At 34.9% G+C, this 21,857-nt stretch overlaps 1 long non-coding RNA gene across 1 annotated transcript in view; it reads right to left on the minus strand.

Moving 5' to 3' along the window:
- Positions 1 to 474: 474 nt before the first annotated feature.
- LOC125272547 overlaps positions 475 to 21,857 on the minus strand; it is a 35,165-nt gene continuing 13,782 nt past the window's right edge. Inside the window, exons 2-3 of the long non-coding RNA XR_007185875.1 lie at positions 10,401 to 10,666; positions 475 to 688 (exon numbers count right to left, since the gene is read on the minus strand). This is a non-coding gene — a long non-coding RNA (uncharacterized LOC125272547). The remainder of the gene's footprint in view (positions 689 to 10,400; positions 10,667 to 21,857) is intronic.

Consider the following 21,857-nt stretch of genomic DNA (forward strand, 5'->3'; position numbering starts at 1 on the left):
ATAAAAAAGCGTCTCTCTCTCTCTCTCTCTCTCTCTCTCTCTCTCTATATATATATATATATCAGTGAGTATCTCTGAACCTAAACAATAAAATAAAGTTTTTTTTTTTTTAATAAACATAAGAATGAATGTAATGGCAAGCGACTGGATAGCTATATTAAACATGCAGGGTGTGCTGAGGATTTGATATTATGGATGGAGGACTCAAATCAAAAGAGATGGTTAAAAAGTTCAGAATATTCATGATGGATTTCTTGTCAAATTTCTGCTTTACAAGATGTTAACTGATCAACTACAGTCACACAGAGTAATTTAATGTTTTCATTTAGCTGTTTGGACTCTCACTGTATTGCCCCCATTTACTGCATCCTCACACAGGAAGTACATGTATTATTCACACAGAAATCAACCAGATGCAACCAAATGTTTTTAAATAAACAACATACCAAGAGGACAGTAAGGGTTAATTATTTATATATTTATTTATTTATTAATTTATATTTCAAGTGTTTGTGCAATTTGTGCCACAGTAGTGGAGGGGAAACACCATCTTCCAGACTCTCTCTGAGAAAGTTTCTCTCTTCAGTCAAAGACTCCACTTTTTCCTCCAGAGCATTGATCTTCTCTTTCAGCATCTCATCTGTTTGTTTTGTTTTGGAAAGAGTTACATGGGCAGTTGGAGCCTCTTCTAAAAGACAAATCAAAGAAAAATATGTAGGCATGAACAAATTGTGCAGGTGACTATGAAATATTTGTGTCAGAAATACTTTATTAAAAGGTTTTTTTTTTTTTTTTTCCAGACAGGAAAGCAATGGGTGGAGAGGGGGGAGCAGGATCGGCAAAGGACGTCAAGACAGGAATCGAACTCGGGTTGCGTATGAAGGCAGGTGTGCCATATGTCGGCGCAGTAACCACTATCCGCACCAAAACAGTATTAAAGTTTAATGCAGCCCCTACTATGAAAGTTGCAATATCCTTTCTTTAATTTATTTCTACAATAGTAACATTTCCAGTGTTCAACATTTTATCACAACAGGTTATCCTGTTGTGACATTTACACAGACATTTATCATCACAACAACACAATTACAAAATTCAAAATTTTTTAAATGCAAGCTGTTGTCCAATCACAGCACTGAGAGTTTAAGTCCAAGCCTCGCTTGTGGCACACCCCTCAAATAGAGCTGTTTTCAGAGAGGTCAGAGAGGAAAATAGCTTATTACTTATAAATTTTAGAAGAGCATTTGCTCTAGAAATCCCAGATTTGGAATGACCAACTTCTCTTTCTATGGCTGAAAGGGTCATCCCATTAGCCTTCATCTGGACAAACTGCTGTCACTTTAGAACGGTTCACCATCTTTCAAAATCAGTGAAAGCTGGAAAGTTAGACTGCCAGTTAAATAGGGTTTGTTAGATACTGTAAAATTAGCACCGGGGGCCAGATTAACACCAATAACTGGAAGTTATCTGAAAGTGTTCTCTAATTTTGACAAGTGTTCTTTTTCAAATATCTATACCGTGCTTCACAAAATGTTTAACTAACATTGTTTATGAATATGCTTAAAAAAACTGTGCTTTCACTCCTGTTTAGATAACTTCAAAAAGGACTAAGCAGTGACCTCAAAATTTAGGAAATTGTAGGTTGTGCTTTAACCCTCTACTGCACACATGTTGATGGCACATGAAAAAAAAAATATTCCACATAATTTTTTGGTTCATTTGGGAACATTTTATTGATTAAAAAAAAAAAAAAAATCAAGAAAATCATTAAGTAAAAAGGGAAAAACACTTGAAAGACATTGATATATTGAATCTGATACATGCATAGGTCTGTATCATGTAGTGTGCTATGCAATATAATGTACTTCATGTAATAAGATTTCACTCCGTACGAAACTTCAAAAAGCACTTCTTCTCTGCTGTGACATAGTGGTGTATGTTACAATTTTTGCACATCACTTTGGGTGTTCCTGCACACCCAGGAATCTTGCATCTTCCCTTCTTATAATACATTGTGGCCAATGAGAGGTACTCTCTAAAACCTCCTCGAAAAGTACCCCTTATCGCACAACGTTGCCCTGAGGCAACGAAAAGAAAAACTGAATTTCTGAACATGCAAAATAAAATAAAAAAACACTTAATAAAACCTGACAAAAGGCTTCTCTACACCTTCATACACACACACATATTTTTTTATGTACAGTTCATGTCGTTTTAAAGCAAATAATCTTGCCTTCTTCTCACACCATGTGCTCCTGTGACCATGTGTCAGAACAGGATGTCCCACCTTTAAATGGTACTTGATATTGACTCCAACACCTTACTGAACTGTTCTTTGGTACTTTCGCGACCTTTCTAATTGGTTGTTATCATTTAAAGAAAAATTTACTAAACATAGGGCTTAAGAAAACTTTCCGGTGCCCTGAGGGCAACGCTGTGCTGTAGAGGGTTAATTTTGATCCACTGTATTTTAATAATCACTTTTGTTTTTTTGTTCAACTGTTCTCAATTCTCATTATTATTCATGTTAACTGTATTTGCTTCCATCTTTAATACTAACTTATGCAAACTTTGAGCAAATGACAACAGAGACAAATTCTTTTCTGTTTGTAATTAATAGTATATAATACATATATTGATCCATTACTAGCATACTAAACATGCATATGTATTTTTGAGTGATTTTTTTGGAAGCCATTTCTTTACTTTTGCCATTGAGTTATATATATATGTGACCTGATCCAGCAAAATGAGTCACAGTGACCCAAATTTCAAAATTGAGATTTTGGTATCAATGGAAAGATGAGACAATAAGCTTTAAAACGATATCCAAGTCAAAGTCATACCTTGAATGGTTTTAAAGATATACCCATTTTAATTATGGTCGTCTGCCCTCTTTTTCCAATTGAAAACCTGAGAAAATCGCTTTTAAAGTTTTTTGCCCATTTTTTTGTTGATATCTTTCAAAATCCATTGCATTTAAAGGGATAAACTATTTATTTTACAGCTTAATTTGACCAAAGACATTTTTTTTTTAATATATATATATAAATGCTATTAAACCAGGCTGAAGCTCAAATTATTTTAAAGTATTTATTTGAATTAACCCTTTAAGACCTGAAGGCTTTTTTAGAGTTCTTTTTTTTTTTCTTTTTCTGAGCGACACACACAAAAGTAAAGACTCATAACTCCAAAACTCTAGCAAGGAGAGTCAAAAGGTAGGTATCATTTGTTAGAAAACATTTTAAATTTTAAGAAAATATAAATTACATTACATTTGGACATTTTCTTGCAGAGAAACAGCTGATAAAAGACAAAAAATATATATAATTTTTTAAAAATAATTTTTATTTTTTTATTTGACATGGAATAACTCAGGAACACAATAAGATCGCTAAAAAATTCTTTTTTGGTGATGCTCTCATATACGTGAGCTGCATCTGATTCAAATTTCGTGGTGATATTATAAAGAATAGTTTGAAAATTTTTTGTTCATTTTTTCCGCAGCCAGGTGGCGCCAACGGGCGGTAAACTCCGGTTTAGAGGAGCTTCTCAGCACTCGTTAGGAGTTTTTCAAAATGGTTAGATGCATTAAAAAGATGAGATTCTAAGCTTTAAAATTATATCTATTTTGTGTTATTCCACGTTGGAAAACGAACATGGATGGGTCCGGGAACATTGGATACACACTGCATCCCGGAGAGATGAGAGCCATGTTTTTAGCCAAGTATGTTAAATCATTCCGTGAGTAATATCTTGTGATCAACGCAATGTATTATATCGATTTTGGATTCATTTTAATCTTGAGAATCTGCTCTAAATATTGATGTGCGATTTTTATGATTGTGCATTTTTCATGAAGTTATGAGCACGTGAAATACATACTTGTATTCAGTTAGCTGCTGTGCTATTTTTGTTGTAAACGCATATTACTCAGACTCATTAGAGGGTGAAAACAACACAACAGAAGCATGTTGGAGGCTTGATATGAAAGTTTAACGTCTTTGGTTTTGTATGCAAAAAGAATTTTTGTGCTACCTATATGGATTCAATTTTTATTGGCTTTTAAAGAGAGACACGCAAATGGGAGTTTTATTTTATAAGGCGCGCTAGTCTGACAGGAGGATGGCTGGACCGATCGCGTGCCTGTCAGTCGAAACGGGGCTTCCCATTGTTAAAAAATCAGTGTGTTTACATTTCTAAGCTTTTTGATTGGTTCTATACAACGTGTAACACCATATTTGTAGAGCAGAGATAATGACGTTTCAGGGATACCGGGAAATGCTCATAAGTGACGAGAGGAGTTGAGAAGTTCATTTCCAGCGAATTTAGTAAAACCATGTCAAATTTAATAGCCATTTAAATACCTTTACTCAATTATCTGGACTACGAAACTTTGGGAGATTATTTTTGAAAGTCTGTTCTTTGAAATTAGCTTAAAAAAAAAAATCGATTTTTTTCATTGTTTTTCCACATTATCGGCCCATATCTTAAAATAGAACGTTGCGACTTCCGACTCATTTCGCCAGTTCGGGTCATATATATATATATATATATATATATATATATATATATATATATATATATATATATATATTGTTGTTGTGTCATGTCTTTGTAGACCTCATGTGATATAATTTAATATAACTTTTTATGGCAGAGGGAAGGCAGCCACAACTTGGAAATGAAAAAAATGGGTCTTTGGCATACTACGAGTAAAGGATGAGGGACGACATCCAGTCTTACGACTTGTAAAGAGAAGAGTAAGGCAGAATCTTGTACCAATTGTGGTCAAGCATGTGTGACCTGGCTCCACCATTATAAGTGACGAATGGAGAGCTTATAGAGGTGCATTAGCTGCCATGGGGTACACTCACTTTAGAGTAAATCACAGACAGTGGTTTGTGGATCCCCACAGTGGAGCCCACACCCAGCATCTCGAGAGAGCATGGTTGAAGTACAAGTCTATTATTTGGAGACTTAAAGAAAAACACTTCTCAGTCATTGAATGGACTCACTGGCTGGCTGACAAACATAGCCAGGGTCCCCTTGGTAGACTGTTTAAAGACATTCGCCATTACTATCCTGTGTAGGAGTTTACCTCAAAACGCACAATGTAATGTGTTATGGAAACATGTTTTTGGAAAGTGCTTAAGTGTTTATTAGCTAATGGTTTGCGAATATATCATTATGTTGTGACTTTACTTGTTGAGGGACATCATATCATTATTAACTCATAATTTAGTAATTGTAGTAATTTGCACATGAATTTGCACAAATAATGCAGTAATTAATCATGTATTAATGCATATTACTTCACCTGTTTTGTCTGGAAGTTGAAATACAAGGCTTTGGCTCATTGTTGTAATTAACAAGTTAATTAACACTATTAGTTAATAAAATAAGTTATTAGGTAATTAATCCACAATGACATATTTAATTGATAAAAATTCATATATGAACTAATATGTTAACCATGCCAGACTCTTTATTAGTTGCTAATGTGGCAATCATTAACGAATAGCTTAGATAATCATGAGTTATACATTAATTCAGTATTATCTGTGCATTAGTTAAGCATGAATTAATTCTTATTAGTACATACGTATTGTAAAGTGTTACATTTTAAGAGACATAAACTGGAAATTCTGCGCATTTTGTCCAACAGGAATTCATCTTTTTGGTATAGGGTAAATCATCCAAGGATTATGCTGCAGCTGAGCAACTGCCTATGAGATGAATAGGAATGATAACAAATAGCATTCATTTACATTTACATTTATGCATTTGGCAGACGCTTTTATCCAAAGCGACTTACATTGCATTATTCTATACATTTGTATCTGAGTATGTGCAATCCCTGGTATGTGCAATCCCTGGGATCGAACCCATGACCTTGGCATTGCTAGTGCCATGCTCTAACCACTGAGCTACAGGAAAGATTCCCATTCATTCTCCAGGAATTATTTACCTCCTTGATATATGAATGAACGCAAGGCAAAATTTGACTGTCCAAAGCAGAATAATTATATTTCTAATTAAGTCTTTGTATTTAATGAACTCAATGTGAACACTGGCTCAGAAAGTCCCTGTTTATATCGACGACTCCTCATTATGCCAGCTAAACATGACACTGCCTAATTCATTCAGTTCCATGAGGTCAGTAATTGCATACCATTTAAAAACAGTCTGACTGGAATAATACATTTATGCCTCTGAGATTGTGAAGAAAACTTGGTTTGTCCAAATTATAACTGTCATCCTCTGAAAGCAAGCATGCATAATGTAACACTGGTCACATGAGAGTATATTAATGAAAGGACATTTAATGAGGCAAATCAATGTCACATGTCTCCTCTCCTGTATATCCGTCATTTTCATATATTAAAATATGCTTAAAGAAAAAAAAAAGAAGAAAAGACGCACACTACAGTAATAATAATAAAAAAATTCTGTTCCTAATTCTACATATTCAGGAAAATAATAAAGGAAAATAAGGAAACAAGGGTGAAAAACAATCATTTTATCTGAGACAAGGCACAAGCTCTGTCTCTCACACACACATGGACACTGTGAGAAAGTTAAAGCAATTAAGAGATAATATACAGGCAAAAAAAAAAAAAAAAAAAAAAAAAAAGTGGCAAATTTGTTTGTGTGTGGAAAACCCACACATCAACCCCCATTCCACATGTTTCCACTACAACAGAGAAAAATCTGATGGTATGATCAATAACTTCTGCATCATAAGCAGCACATCCTTTAAAATATGTTCTCACTTATAAACTAAAGCCATTTTATTTTCCCTATTATTCTTAAATAAATTATATATTAAGAATGTGTTGTTATGAATTTTATTTATGTTATGCATTTATTGTAAGACATTTTATAACTTCTGACCACTGCTTGTGTTTACATAAATTTAATTTTAGTTTGGATCTCATTGCATTTTTTTTAACATCTCATGAGATTTGAATTGGACCTAGCACCATTTAAATGGAAAAGGGGTATGAGAAGGAGAAATAGAAAGCCTTAGAGTAACATGTTGAGGAAAAGAGAGAACTCCCCTCATAATTAACATTGACATCTGACTGAATACGGTATGTGTTTTGTGAGTCAATTTGGTCGATAGCTAAACTAAAGAAATTATGAGAGTGAGCAGTCTACCTTGGTGTTTGGAAAGGTGAAAGACATCACAAGGAGAACCACCTCCAGGCTAAACAAACTAAGCTCATTTGTATTCAGTCTACATTGTTTTCTATAGATCTAACTTAAGATCTTCAGTACTATTCTATCCAGGACACATTAAAACAAATCCACTCACATTGGTGGTAACCAAAAACTCAGGTACACTTACTTAAAACTAAGAACTGGGAAACAAACAGTTCCTCCATATCACTGCTACTTACTGTGCTTTAATTAAAATGTTTACTTCCTGCACTGCCTTATCTTATCATACTATGGTTCCATTTCATCTCTGCAGAACAAAGATGTAACTGACAGCTATATAAAAAAGAAATGTCAAACAGCCCATAATCACCTAATAAATTAATAAACACTAGCTGATGTTGCCGCTGGGGTGATACAATGGTGCCACTATGTCTGGTATGAATAAACACAAAAGATAGAATTACTCTCCTTATCTATGTAGCTAAAGGGCTCTTAGCCTTTGTCCAACTATCTCAATCTCATGTCATTGATTCACTGGCATTTATATTTGCATAGTGTGACATGAAATTAAAGCGAGTTTATAGAAACTCATCAGCCTGAAAGCATATAAAGCTTAGTTTTAAATTTGATGCAGGCTTATAATTGCTTAAAGGCTCATTTTCAATGCAAACAACAACCTAACTCGATTACCCAGCTAACAAATTTTTGTTCTAAGAATGTTTTCCAAACGTTCAGTTTTGGTTATGGAAACCTTAAAATGTCCAGTTTTCTTGATGTTAGTGGAACTTTATTTTAAAGGTTAGTATGATTTTTCTAAAACATTCTTTTAACTTAATTTGTATTACAACTCAACATAGGAACATTGATTTGGTACATTCCAAGAACATAAAAATGTCCCATTTCCCTAATGTTAATAGAATTTAATTTAAATATTAATATAATGTTCCTAAAACATTCAAACAAACACCTGCTGTTAACAAGCAGTATCACTGAAGGAAAGAGAAACAACAAGAACAGAAATTTTAACTGACCTCCAGCCACAGCCTTAAATGAAATCAACTGAAGATAAAATACATTAAATCTCTCAAGATCTCAGCAGAGGATGATTAAACTCCAGAAACAGCTTTACCAGCTTCATTTATGGCTAACTAGTTGACTTTATTTCTTTCAAACATGTACAAAGGTTCTTACTGAGATGAACAGAGGTTTAAATGTTGATGTATGGAGTCACCATGCGGGCGATCAGTGTTTGCTTTAGTTGGGCTTTTGACCCTTGACTTTTCCTTGATCTTATTTCTCTTTCAGCAAATCAAAGTGTTTTCAGTGAACATATGTGTATTGCCTACAAGAAAGAGAAAGATGAAAAAGCTGATTGTCATCATTGACGTCTGATTTAATGACTATCAAATGGCTGTTTTTTCTGCAGTTTCATGACTGGTTAAAATAGTTATGAAGTTGAAGCATTTTTGTATAAAAAAGTACTAAATTCAGTTGTTATGATAGGAAGATCACTTGTAACACTGAAGAGATCTTCCAAAAATGTTACAACCTCGTTACAAAAAATATTCAAATATAAATAGTAAAAGAATTCAGTTGAATTTATTCTGAATTTATTTATATTTTGAGCTTTTCCCCATACGCAGTACTCGTTCCGAATCTCAGGGAACCGAGGTTATGTTCGTAACCAAGTACGTTTTCTGAACACACCAAAACCAGCCAAAGAAAAAATAACAAAATCAAGAGTCAAGAGCCCAGCTACAGGAAACGCTGATCACCACAATGGTGACTTTAAATGTTTGTTCCTCTTTCCTTTAGTGTCATCACTAATGCCTAATCATCACTTAATTATCTAATAAACTCCAACACTGCTTCAGTTTAACACTCTGTATTGTGAAGTGGACAAAAATGAACACTGAGGAGTGTTAGTGAAACACAGGGGATTTTGCTGTTTAACATCCAACCTTAAGCCATTTTTAGCCAAAAAAAAAAAAAAAGTTAATGATTCTTAATATTTAAGGGACAATTGAAGAATGTTGTTCAAAGAATGTTTTCTGCCAACATTATGAGAACATTCATAAAATACTAATGACAATATGGTGATTTCATGAACATAGAATTTAACAATTTCAAACACTTTCATAACTTTTAAATAAATTAAAGAGAAAAGTTAGGAACAATAACTATTGGACAGGCTACAAATTTTTCCATGTTCCAAGGATGTTCTTTTAAAACAATATAACCTTATTAACTTTAATTATCATTAACCTTATTCAAGTTAGTTGTCATTCTAATGTTTAAATAATATTCCAAGAATGTTTTAAGAACATTTTCTCCCAACATTATGAGGACATTTAAAAAAAATCTTCCACAAACAATATATAATTGTAATAACCTTTTGAGAACATTATTGAATGTTCTATTAATGTTACTGGAAGAATGTTTGTCAGAACTTTAGTCAAAGTTATGAGAATGTTCCTTGTTTGCTAGGTAGGGACCAAATCCAGCCCATAAATTATTTTAATAAGTCTATTTGGTTGATTTTGATGAAAATTCAAAAACCAGATGACCATGCTTATTCGGTACATGGTTTAAAAATATAGGGTAAATAACACCCTTCAATGGACATATTTGAGCACGTCTTATCCAATCAAATGCATGTATGCTAATAATTCTGTATAAATTTGCAAACCAGTATTCAACCTGTCATTCTGAAATCTAGAAATTTATGGAAAATCCTTGCCAATTTAAACACAGAACATTAGGGTTTTAACACAAACATGTTACACAAAACCACTAAAATCTGGTAATCTGATAATCTATCACTTTTTAAGCAAGTATTGAAACTCTAGTTTGTGTGTCGTTTTGAATCTGAAAGCTCGCAATACAGTAGTTGCAATTCATTCTGTGTAGAACGAATGTGCTAAGATTTGAAAATTACTCTGAAAAATGATATCCCCATCAATATTTTCATTTGAATAATGTGGCCTTTAAAAGAAAGAAGTCGAAGACCACTGAAATATGTCTCAATTTGAAATGGAAATCATGCAGTTCAGTGCATGCTTTCATTCTAGTGCATGTATTACAAAAGGATTGAAAGATGGTATTTGCAGTGCAACATGTTATAAGAATGAATCAGTGACAAAATGGACCATTTTCCCCCACACTTCCACTGCAGGCTATATCATGTTCTATATTATCCAAGGAACATTATGCAAGGAAATGGATTTCCTCACCTGTTATTTGCATAAATCAGCATTATATTCCTGAGGCCCATTATTCATAGCCGTAGTGCCCTTACAGGCATCAATGGCAGTGCTGGAATGAACTCCCACACAATGAGAGTTTGGGTGAGGGCATGTAAAGGGGCAGTTGATTAATACCCAAGAGTGGTGGTTTGTTCTGGGGGGACTGCTGCGCGTGAAGAGGGCTGAAGATGCTCCTTCATCGGGGTGAGGAACAGCCTGGCCTGTCTGTTATTATTGAGGGCTTCTCGAGAGCTCTTGACAGAGAGAAAGAGAGAAAAAGACAGGCAATATTCTGACAGTAGGATTACCATTTCACTGGCTACACAAGTCATAGCATTGGAAACAACGTGCCAGCGGGCATGAAACACAACCATGCTTCAGCAAGGATTAGGACAAGATTACATTTGAAATTTTTTTTTGTCAACACTGCAAATCCTCAAACTCCTAATACGTCTAATGATGTGACTTCTGTATTATAATATTAGTTGCAATTCGTTCTGCTCTATTTTTCTCAAAACTGCATAAATATTGTGTGCTTTTCAGTCTTTCCACAGATATCAGACCCCACATTAGCCCATGGGACTCATTATGCACTGCAGAATAGCTTATAAACATCTATCCAAAAATGTCTATTTTGATTTTGTTGACACCATTTTCTGACATTGCCGCAACATAGAGATGTGCAAAAGTACATATTTTTGTGATTGACTAGTCAGGGTGATTGTTTAAATGACTAAAATTGTTCTAGTAAGGCTATACTTTTGTGTTCACCTGACCACAATCAGAAGAGTTTCTTTGATAAGACATGTTCTTGCTCTTAGCAGCTAAACAGAGTACAATGAACAGTAAAAGTCTCTCGATGTGATTTGAGAAATGGAATTATTTTTAAATTTACACACCATCGTAGAGCACAGTGCTAAAAGCCTAAGACATTCATCTGCATGTGTATGACAGTAATGGTAGTGCTTTTATGGAGATTCATTTAAAGCTTTAGAGATTTTTAACTCACTATATAGCTTGAAACTGCAAAATCACACACTCTTTGTAGGTGTGTACATTCCCAAGAAAATACTCATTGTTTAAAACATGGAATTCCCCGAGTTCTTTGAAAATCTGAGTTATGAATCCAGGGAACAAACTATAAAGTGTTTTAGTGATGGATTATTTTGGGCTTTGATGTCCTCAACAACCTGAGAAATAACTTTAAGTCCCTTCAAATGAAGCTAAAGTGCCTGCTGAACTTAAGCTGTAGACAATGCTGTAAACACACATGAAAGACTCTCAGCTACCTCAGGACCACCCATGAGCATACCATATTTATCTAACATGGTAACCCATGGAATTTAGGGCTCTGTAATCCACTTAGAGAGTTACCCTGTTTGATAAAGGTTGACAGAATAATCCCTTTCATCTCTTCTTCTTCCTCTGTGTCATGTTTTCCTCTTCAACTGTTGTACAGCAGGTGTGTATCAGTCTAGGTTCAACTATACATTGCTGTAGATGCAATGATTTAATAATGTGACCCCTGGGAATCCTGTTTTGTTATTGGCTAGATTTGCTCAAAATCTAGAACACTATGAATTAAAATTGGAATCCGAGTAATTAAAGAATTAAACTTGATTGGGAAATGAACTGGATGCCGGTGACAGACTTTTATTCCTTGATATGGAAATAAAACAAACACTATTTAGCACGTTTTGTAATGTCTATTAAATTATTGAAAAGTCATAATGTGAAAAATGTAATGTTTTTGCCCAAATGGTATCATACTTTATTTTTATTGGATAAATAATAAATGTACATTCGTTTTTATTATATGAAATTATGTGAGACTGTGAATGTAAAGCTTATCTATAGTACAAATTGTCTCTCATGTTACAGTTCAGCATATTTTTGGAAATAATAATGAATGATTTCAAAATAACTGGTTTCATGATTTGTTCAAATTTCATCTCTCACAATGCATTGCAAATATAGGTAATCATAAGTATTCATAATTGAACCAAAGTCAGAACCAATCACACCTCTAATTATCTTATTTTGGGCTTTTCTCAAAAATGATTGATATGGTATAAAAAAATAATTTGTTTAATCAATTAGCATATCATGCAATTTATTCAGTTAAAATGTAGGCTATAATTGACAGCCTAAACACAACACAAAACACAATATACAATGTAACAAAAGTACCCCGTAAAAATTTCCACCTATTTCAACTTAAAAACTTAAGTTAAGTTGCTGCCTTCATTTTTAAGTGCAATCAACTTTGTGATCTTTTTTAACTTAAATTATATTAAATTGACTTCAATTAAAATTATATATATATATATATAAAATCAAGGATAAATCTAGTAATATATATATATAAAAAAAGCTGAAAATGCTTAAATTATTTTGATTAGTTAATGTCAAAAAACTTAAGTTGCCATGACTTATCAAATCATTTTTTTGGTGTACAAAGATCCAGTCAACACATGCAAAGTAAATAACTTCCTGCAAGGGAAGGTGAAAGGAAGGCAGCTAGTATGAGCAATGAGGATTGAGACTTACAACTGCATTTGATAAAAGCCTATATCTCAGCAACCAGTAGAGAAGTGTAAAAAAAAAAAAAGTACTGTTCATGGCCTGTCAGTTTGAATTGAGTACACATCCAAAACTAATAGCCTCCTTTACACAGGAATAAGAAACGGTAGTGAACAGAAAAGTAGCTCCTCTGTGCCGAGATCAGCAGAGCACGGGTGACTGAAGGAGTCAATGGCATGAGTATTTCTCCTTAATACCCCTTGTGTGTGTGTGTGTGTTTCAGACCCAGATGGTTCATCAGTGTGACCTCAGTGGGTCAGTAAGCTCAGGAGAATGAAGACGGCACAGCAGGACAGAAAATATTGCATTAAAGGATCATAGCAGCAGGATAAGTCACCTTTCCAACTGGAAAACATGAGGAGACGTTGAATAACATGTTCACTTTTTTTTACACAAGCAAGAGTGCTGTTGTACTGAAGTTATTACAATTGTTGTATAACAAGGGATTCATCTAATTGTATATACCTAGGTTTCCGTACATAATATTTACAGGTACAAAGATGTACATTTATACCAGTGGCGTAACAGACAGTCATGCGATTTGATATCATAACATAACAACATAACATTTTTGTCGTTCAGCTGTTTGAGGTGGCAATTTTTAAATTTATATGCAAGATTTGATTATTATGTTTGCTACTGACAATGCTGAAGATCAATGAATAAAGACTTGAATTTGGGTCTGTTCCACAAAAAAAAAAAAAAAAAAAGGCAAGTCACGAATTCACACTTACATATAATCAGATTGGCCCAAAAAGTTAGAAGTTAGGAGGTGGGATGGTGGAGGGATGCTGGCAAACTGTTGTGGAACAGAAATAAGTCTGCTGCATATATACCTCTTATCACGCTAATTGAGTCGATTAACTGAATGTTGTCCTCCCATGTTAATTTGATTAATTATCTGAACGTGCTCCTCCTGAACTTTGTTAATAAAACCCATTCATTTATTCATATGGATTCTGAAGGAATACAGGGCACAAATAATTTTTTGAGCCATTACGTATTGAAAAAACTTGTTTTATGTCCCACAGTAAACAAAATAAATATTACATTAAGTAATGGTAATGGTTAAATTATTACATAAATGTTATTTATTTAAAGGGCTTGTTTAACATTAACCATTTGAAATGAGTTGCCACCAGAAATGATAAATCAAATTATCAACAAAATAAAATGTTAGAATTTCAAATCAAGTATATAAGTAAAATGCTTCGAAGCTTAACGAATCTTTTGTTTCGAATCAGTGATTCGGATCGTTTATCAAAATGCTGAAATCACGTGACTTTGGTGCTCCGAATCACTGATTTGAAACAAATGATTAGTTAAGCTTCGAAACAAATCCCCCATCACTAGATATTGTTGAAAAGTTGTTATTTAGTTTTTTTTGGTGCACAAAAAGTATTCTCTTCACTTCATAATATTAAGGTAGAACCACTGTACTCACATGAGCTGTTTTAAATATGTTTTTAGTACCTTTCTGGATCTTGAGAAGTTCGGCGACATAGATGGCAATAGAGGCCTCACTGAGCCATCAGATTTCATCAAACATATCTTAATTTGTGTTCCAAAGATGAACGAAGGTCTTATGGGTGTAGAACGACATGAGGGTGAGAAATAAATTACATAATTTTCATTTTTGGGTGAACTAACCTTTTAATTAAAGATTATCTGTGGATTATTTAAACATAAATCAATGCATAGTAGCACATGTGTATAAAGTGTTACCAGATTCTTAAACACATATAAAAAGTTAATACATAAATGATTTACGTTGTAGATGTTGTCAATACATCCATATTGTACATTTTAGTGTCTATGCATACATATGTGTGGTAGAACTGCATTTTATGTACAATACATGAGATTACCCTTGGGAATTACACATTTTTAAGTGATGAAAATATATTTAATTCAAGTTATTTTAGTCTTAAAGAAATACTTTGCCCAAAAATGAAAAATCTGTCATCATTTATACTCACCCTAATGTCATTCTAAACCTGTATGACCACCTTTCTTCAGCAGAACACAGATGGACTGAAATGGAATATAATTGATTTGCAACTCTATATCACACGTTGACACGCACATACAAACACTCACACTTTCGCAGGAATGCAAAAATCCATTTCACAAGTACAAAGTGGATGCTTCACTGTGATGCTTCACATCCTCTAAGGTGCTGATAAAGCTGCAGCTGACAATCACTGTGAAGTTTTCATACTGATGAGCTACCCAACCCAAATCCTAAACCATAACATGTAAAATGGTGGAAGTATTTCAGATCTGTGTAAAATGTCAGTTTCTACCAGAGTGACAGAAGATTGTGTCGGAAACACTCTTAGATAAGCCCACAGGTACCGTTATCATAGATCAGTTTGTTATCACCTCCGCTCCTGAAGATCTAATTAAAATCTCTCACCCCTCTTAAAGGACTCGACTGTGATTGACGAAGGCAACCGTTCACACAGCTGCAAAGTTAAACCTGCATTAAAACTGCAGGCCTGTGAAGCTAAAACATTCATCCACCATCTAAATAATCATGCTGTTACATTTTTCCATCAACCTTCGGGTGAACCATCATTAGCCTTACTGTTCATTATAATCACCAATGCCGTACACAGCAATTTCTGCCAAAAACTCTGACTGAACGCAAACGGCTTCCATGATGGCAGAGTCATTTTTCTCCAGTCGAGAATGGGAATGTAAACGCAACAGATAAGTCCAGGCATGCTTAATGTTGTGAGTACACAGCTCAACTACTGGATTTCATTTCCTCCTGTTTCGCATCTCTCCTTACTGGCTTTCTGTTTACCAACTAGGGCCAGACTCATTTGCATAGTAATGACAAGAGTGTATGTGTGCAAAGCAGCAACTTTAAAATGTGTTAATGGACTCATATTTATTCATGGCATTCCAGGGAGAGTCCAAACACATAAAAATGTAAGTATGAAATAGTACCTTAAAATAATGTATAGGTTTACATATGAAAACGAAAATAGAAGCGTTACACCATATGTATTTTATGAAATACATTTAATATGACTCAAATGATAATTGACTAGTGGCCATTAAATATGGCAGTACGTTGATCAGCACACACAACTAATGACAGATCATCTTAAGTGGGCTGCTACTGATGATGTCATTTATAAGAACAAAGTGAAGCACTGATGTTGGGTTTTAGATTCAGACAAAAGTGCACTAATTTGTAAGACAAGGGCGTTCATATGTTGGACATTCAGGTCACTTATACTGTCCTACCAGTAAATTGCTCACTATTTCAAAAACACAACCAGAAATATTACACATTTAGGCTTAATTTAATGCATTAATGTTGATCACACAATATACTATGTGTATTATTTATCTGCCACAATAATGTAATGTTTTACAAATATTGATATTTGTGATCAATTTGATTAAGTAATCGGCATATCATGTAATTAATTTGATTTAAAGGTGCTAAAGAGGATGTTTTGTTTTATACATTTTTGCAATATTACTTGAAACTGTCTTTACTAACTGATAAAAGACTATTTATTAGGTGCACTGAAAGTAATAATATTAATATACATCATCTGTGCAAGAGGTAGGGCCTTAAAAACATCAGCCAATCGTTTACGCGATCATCGCGTAAATGATTGTCCCTCTGGCTTGTCAATCACTGCCGTGATGTTCCTTGTGCAAGACGTGCGAGACGTGTGCGGCTGCGCGCTCCAGTAACTTTCCACACTTTCCATCATCCGATCGTGGCTGTATTTCTCTATTAGTGTTATTAGATCTCAGTGCTGCTTTTGACACTATCGATCACAACATTCTTTTAAAAAGACTTGAAAACTATATTGGCATTAGTGGAATTGCTTTGGCATGGTTCAAATCGTACTTATCTGACCGTTATCAGTCTGTAGTAGTTAATGAAGAGATGTCGTATCGCTCACAAGTTCAATATGGAGTACCACAAGGCTCAGTACTAGGACCGTTGCTTTTCACTCTGTACATGCTGCCCTTAGGAGAGATAATTAGGAAGCATGGTGTTAGTTTTCACTGCTACGCTGATGATACTCAGCTCTATATTTCCTCGCGCCCTGACGAAACCTACAAATTCACAAAACTAACAGAATGCATAGCTGACATTAAAAACTGGATGACAAGAAATTTCTTATTATTAAATTCAGAAAAAACTGATATCCTAATCTTTGGACCAAAAACTTCCTCACGAAAAAACCTTGAATACTCCCTAACGCTTGACGGGTGCTCCATTAAACCTTCGTCCTCAGTTAGGAACCTGGGTGTGCTCTTCGATACCAATCTTTCATTTGAAAGTCATGTTTCTAGTATCTGTAAAACCGCCTTCTTCCATCTAAAAAATATATCTAAATTACGACATATGCTCTCAATGACAAATGCGGAACAGTTGGTTCATGCATTCATGACCTCAAGACTAGATTATTGTAACGCTCTACTGGTTGGTTGTTCTGCTCGGCTTTTAAACAGACTACAGTTGGTCCAAAATGCGGCAGCTAGAGTTCTTACTAGAACCAGAAAGTATGACCATATTAGTCCAGTTCTGTCAACATTACATTGGCTCCCTATTAAACATCGTATAGATTTTAAAATCTTGCTACTTACTTATAAAGCTCTAAATGGTTTAGCTCCCCAGTACCTAAGTGAGCTCTTAATGCATTATAGTCCTTCACGTTTATTGCGATCTCAGAATTCAGGCCAGTTGATAATACCCAGAATATCAAAATCAACTGAAGGCGGCAGATCCTTTTCCTATTTAGCACCTAAACTCTGGAACAATCTTCCTAGCATTGTTCGGGAAGCAGACACACTCTGTCAGTTTAAATCTAGACTAAAAACACATCTCTTTGCTCTTGCATACACATAACACATTATCAATACATTAACATTTTTCAAATCCGTTAAAGGATTGTTACGCTGCAATAATTAGGTCGGCCGGAACCGAGAACATTTCCTATAACACTAGATATACCTGTACATCAGAATAAGAATGGCATCTACGCTAATATCTGTCTCTCTGCTTATCCTGAGGTTTGCCGGGTGCTGGATCCAGGCCGTATCCAGATCAGATGGAGAACCTGTGTCTGGACCTGACTACAACGTAGCCCAGGAGACAATGGGCCTACAGATCCAGTTCTGGCTGCATCTATAATTCAGATTTTTAATCCCCGTGTCCGCTTACATATATTTATATATAATCTATTTTTAATCTCTATAATAAAAATGTATAATTCAGATTTTGATCTCCATATCCATTTACATATATTATATATATCTTCCAAGGGGTTTTTTCCCTCCTAGGACTTTTTTCCCAGTGTTAGCACGCTGGGTTTTTCTCCTAGGGGGTTTTTTCCACCCCTGGGAGTCAGCCGACATTGGCTTAATGTAGCACCATCTTGTATATGTTACATATTACCACGCTTGTTTGTACAGCTTATTTTTAACCACTTCCCTTTTTTCTGTGCTTCTAATATGTAAAGCTGCTTTGAAACAATTACCAATTGTAAAAGCGCTATATAAATAAATTTGACTTGACTTGACTTGACTTGACACTCTACAGGCGCCGCATGCAATGTTTTTTGTCAGGAGACAGGAGTAACAACTGCAGATTATGAGTTACCTGCGGTGAGTCCGACATAATGAATCCACTAACACGACACAGCGAATGCCGGTGGTAAACACTCATGTTCCAATACTCGTGCATGAGTTTTGGGAGGCGTTCCCTGGAAAAGAGCTGTGAAGGAGGGGGGTTGTTCTTACGCATGCGCTCATTTCAAAAACTCAGTAACAGTCTTTGGTTTCTCAGTCAACGAAAAGATCCTCTTTAGCACCTTTAAAGGTGCAGTTTGTAAATTTTAACGGCATCTAGCAGTGAGGTTGCGAACTGCAACCAACAGTGCTCACCTCTCCCTTTTGAAGCACATAGGGAAGCTATGGTGGCTGTCTGGCCGACACAAGACAAAGATGTCGTCGTCTGAGACAGAAGAGAGTAGCCAGTCAAGCAATGAGGTTTCTTCTTACTTCTAACAAAGAATGGTCTCTGCTCCTATAAACCAGATGACTACTATTACTACTACTACTTTGTGCGTATTCAAAGTATTGATGATGCAAGCTGCCTCTAAAAACACAAAGGGTTTAGAAAAAGAACAACATAGTGACGAAACAGCGTGTGGCGAACAGGGCGGGCGAGAGCCGTGAGGGAACGGCGCGAGGCCGGTGGCGCGAGTGTTAATGAGCTTCACCTGGGAGGCGCACCGGCCTTGAGTCCCTCACGGAGGAGCTCCGGGAGCATAAAAGGAGGAGCGACTACAGTGAAGGACGAGAGAGGACCAGGCCTGGACTTTATTTTACGTTTTATTATGTTTGTGTGGCCGGCAGACGTCCGCGAGGGTCTGCCGGCATTACTTTCGTTTTGTTCTTTGTTTATTTTGAATTAAAGTTACGTTGAATGTTCGCCGGTTCCCGCCTCCTTCTTCCCATACTTACGAACTGTGTTACAACGCGCTAGAGCAGTTTGTCCGTTTAGGGCTATTGTAGAAACATGCAGACACAAAATGGCGACTTAACATGTAAGGGGACCCGCCGTATAGAAATGGCTCATTTTAAGGTAATAAACATAACAGTTCATTATGTAAGGTCTTTATACCCCACTGAAAACACAGTTATGTATATTATATTGCATTTCTGTTAATAGATCCTCCAAAATTGTACACATTGCACCTTTAAAATTTTAGATATTATAAGAAATTGATCTATTGTTTTTGAAAAAAATCTATTAGTTAAGATATAAAAATTAAAAAGTTGTCTTTTAACATCTCTGCTGCTAAAGCTAGATAATGAATGGCACGTTTATATCCTAAGCAGTGCAAAACTATCAGCATGTTTACAAATTCTCAGAGGCTCTGAAATCATACTTGGCGGAAGAAACCTCTTCATTAACATTTTTAACTGCTGCGTTTCAAATCATATTTATGCGTTGTTTGCTTAAAGGGAGTTAATCTGTCAGGAACCAGTAGACATCTGGTGGCTTCTTCTTAGGGAATTTTACACAAACTAACAGTTTTCTCAGTTCCACTTTGAGATGAAAAATATTTACAAAAATCCATGAAGGATGTGTTGTACACAGGGACTATAGATCTCTCAGTATTAGCTGCAGGAGAACAGTGAACTTTTCAGACATTCATATCAGAGGGTCTGCCATATCTCTTATATCCATATCTGCCAGTATGAACTAAGTCCTACCGATTTGCAAATTGGTGATTATTTCAGAATTTACATGTCTCATAACCTACTGAGCTCATTCACTGTCTGCTGTCTACATTAAATAAGCTATACATAAATACTGTAGTATTTTTATGTAGATGGAACCTTAAGTGAACCAAATGAGAGATGCCACTAACACTTGTTTTGAAATCCTAATGAGCACAAAAAAGCACACCAAATATTGGGTGAAATAATACATTTTTAATAAGGTCAAACTATTTTATGCTTTTCCTTTAGGAATACTAATAATAATAATAATGAAAAAGAATTGATAATCATTATTTCTCTTGGGTTCATTCACCATCTCGGATGGAAATCTTTTAAGAATATGACAAGACATTAGAGGTTGTTATATCCATAAACCAAGCTAACAGGGAATGTTCCCACAAATTTCATTAACATTTTATAAATGTTATGTAAATAGTAGAACAAACGTTCTTTAAGAAATGTTTTTGGAATGTTCTTATAACATTATATACATTCTCATTATGTTGAGAGAAAACAATGTTCTTGGAACGTCCTAATGATGTTTTAAACATTCAGAAAACTGTCAGAAATAACGTTTTCATAACTTAAAGGGAATGTTAGCAAAACATTCTAAGAACACATTTTTTTTTAGCTGGGAAGGTTAAATGTGAGGTTGCCTTACAATTTTGTTCAAAATTAACCCTCTACAGCACAGCGTTGCCCTCAGTCATCGGAAAGTTTTCTTAAGCCCTATGTTTAGTAAATATTTCTTTAAATGATATCAACCAATTAGAAAGGTCGAGAAAGTACCAAATAACAGTTCAGTAAGGTGTTGGAGTCAATATCAAGCACCATTTAAAGGTGGGACGTCCTGTTCTGACACATGGTCACAGGAGCACATGGTGTGAGAAGAAGGCAAGATTATTTGCTTTAGTAATCTTATTTAAAACGACATGAACTGTACATAAAAAATATGTGTGTGTGTTTGAAGGTGTAGAGAAGCCTTTTGTCAGGTTTTATGAAGTTTTTTTTATTTTGCACATTCAGAAATTCAGTTTTTCTTTTCGTTGCCTCAGGGCAACGTTGTGCGATAAGGGGTACTTTTCGAGGTTTTAGACAGTACCTCTCATTGGCAACAATGTATTATAAGAAGGGAAGATGCAAGATTCCTGGGTGTGCAGGAACACCCAAAGTGATGTGCAAAAATTGTAACATACACCACTATGTCACAGCAGAGAAGAAGTGCTTTTTGAAGTTTCGTACGGAGTGAAATCTTATTACATGAAGTACATTATATTGCATAGCACACTACATGATACAAACCTATGCATGTATCAAATTCAATATATCAATGTCTTTCAAGTGTTTTTCCCTTTTTACTTAATGATTTCTTGAATTTTTAAAAAAAAAAATTGATTTTGATGATAATTTTCTCTATGACTCTACCATTGTCGCACAACGTTGCCTTGAGGCAACGAAAAATATATATTTTTTTTTTTAATCAATAAAATGTTCCCAAAAGAACCAAAAAATTATGTGGAATAATTTTTTTTTCATGTGCCATCAACATATGTGCAGTAGAGGGTTAACTCTGGTATACAGTGTCTC

Source organism: Megalobrama amblycephala, linkage group LG7 (assembly GCF_018812025.1).
Source record: "Megalobrama amblycephala isolate DHTTF-2021 linkage group LG7, ASM1881202v1, whole genome shotgun sequence".
NCBI classification, from domain to species: domain Eukaryota; kingdom Metazoa; phylum Chordata; class Actinopteri; order Cypriniformes; family Xenocyprididae; genus Megalobrama; species Megalobrama amblycephala.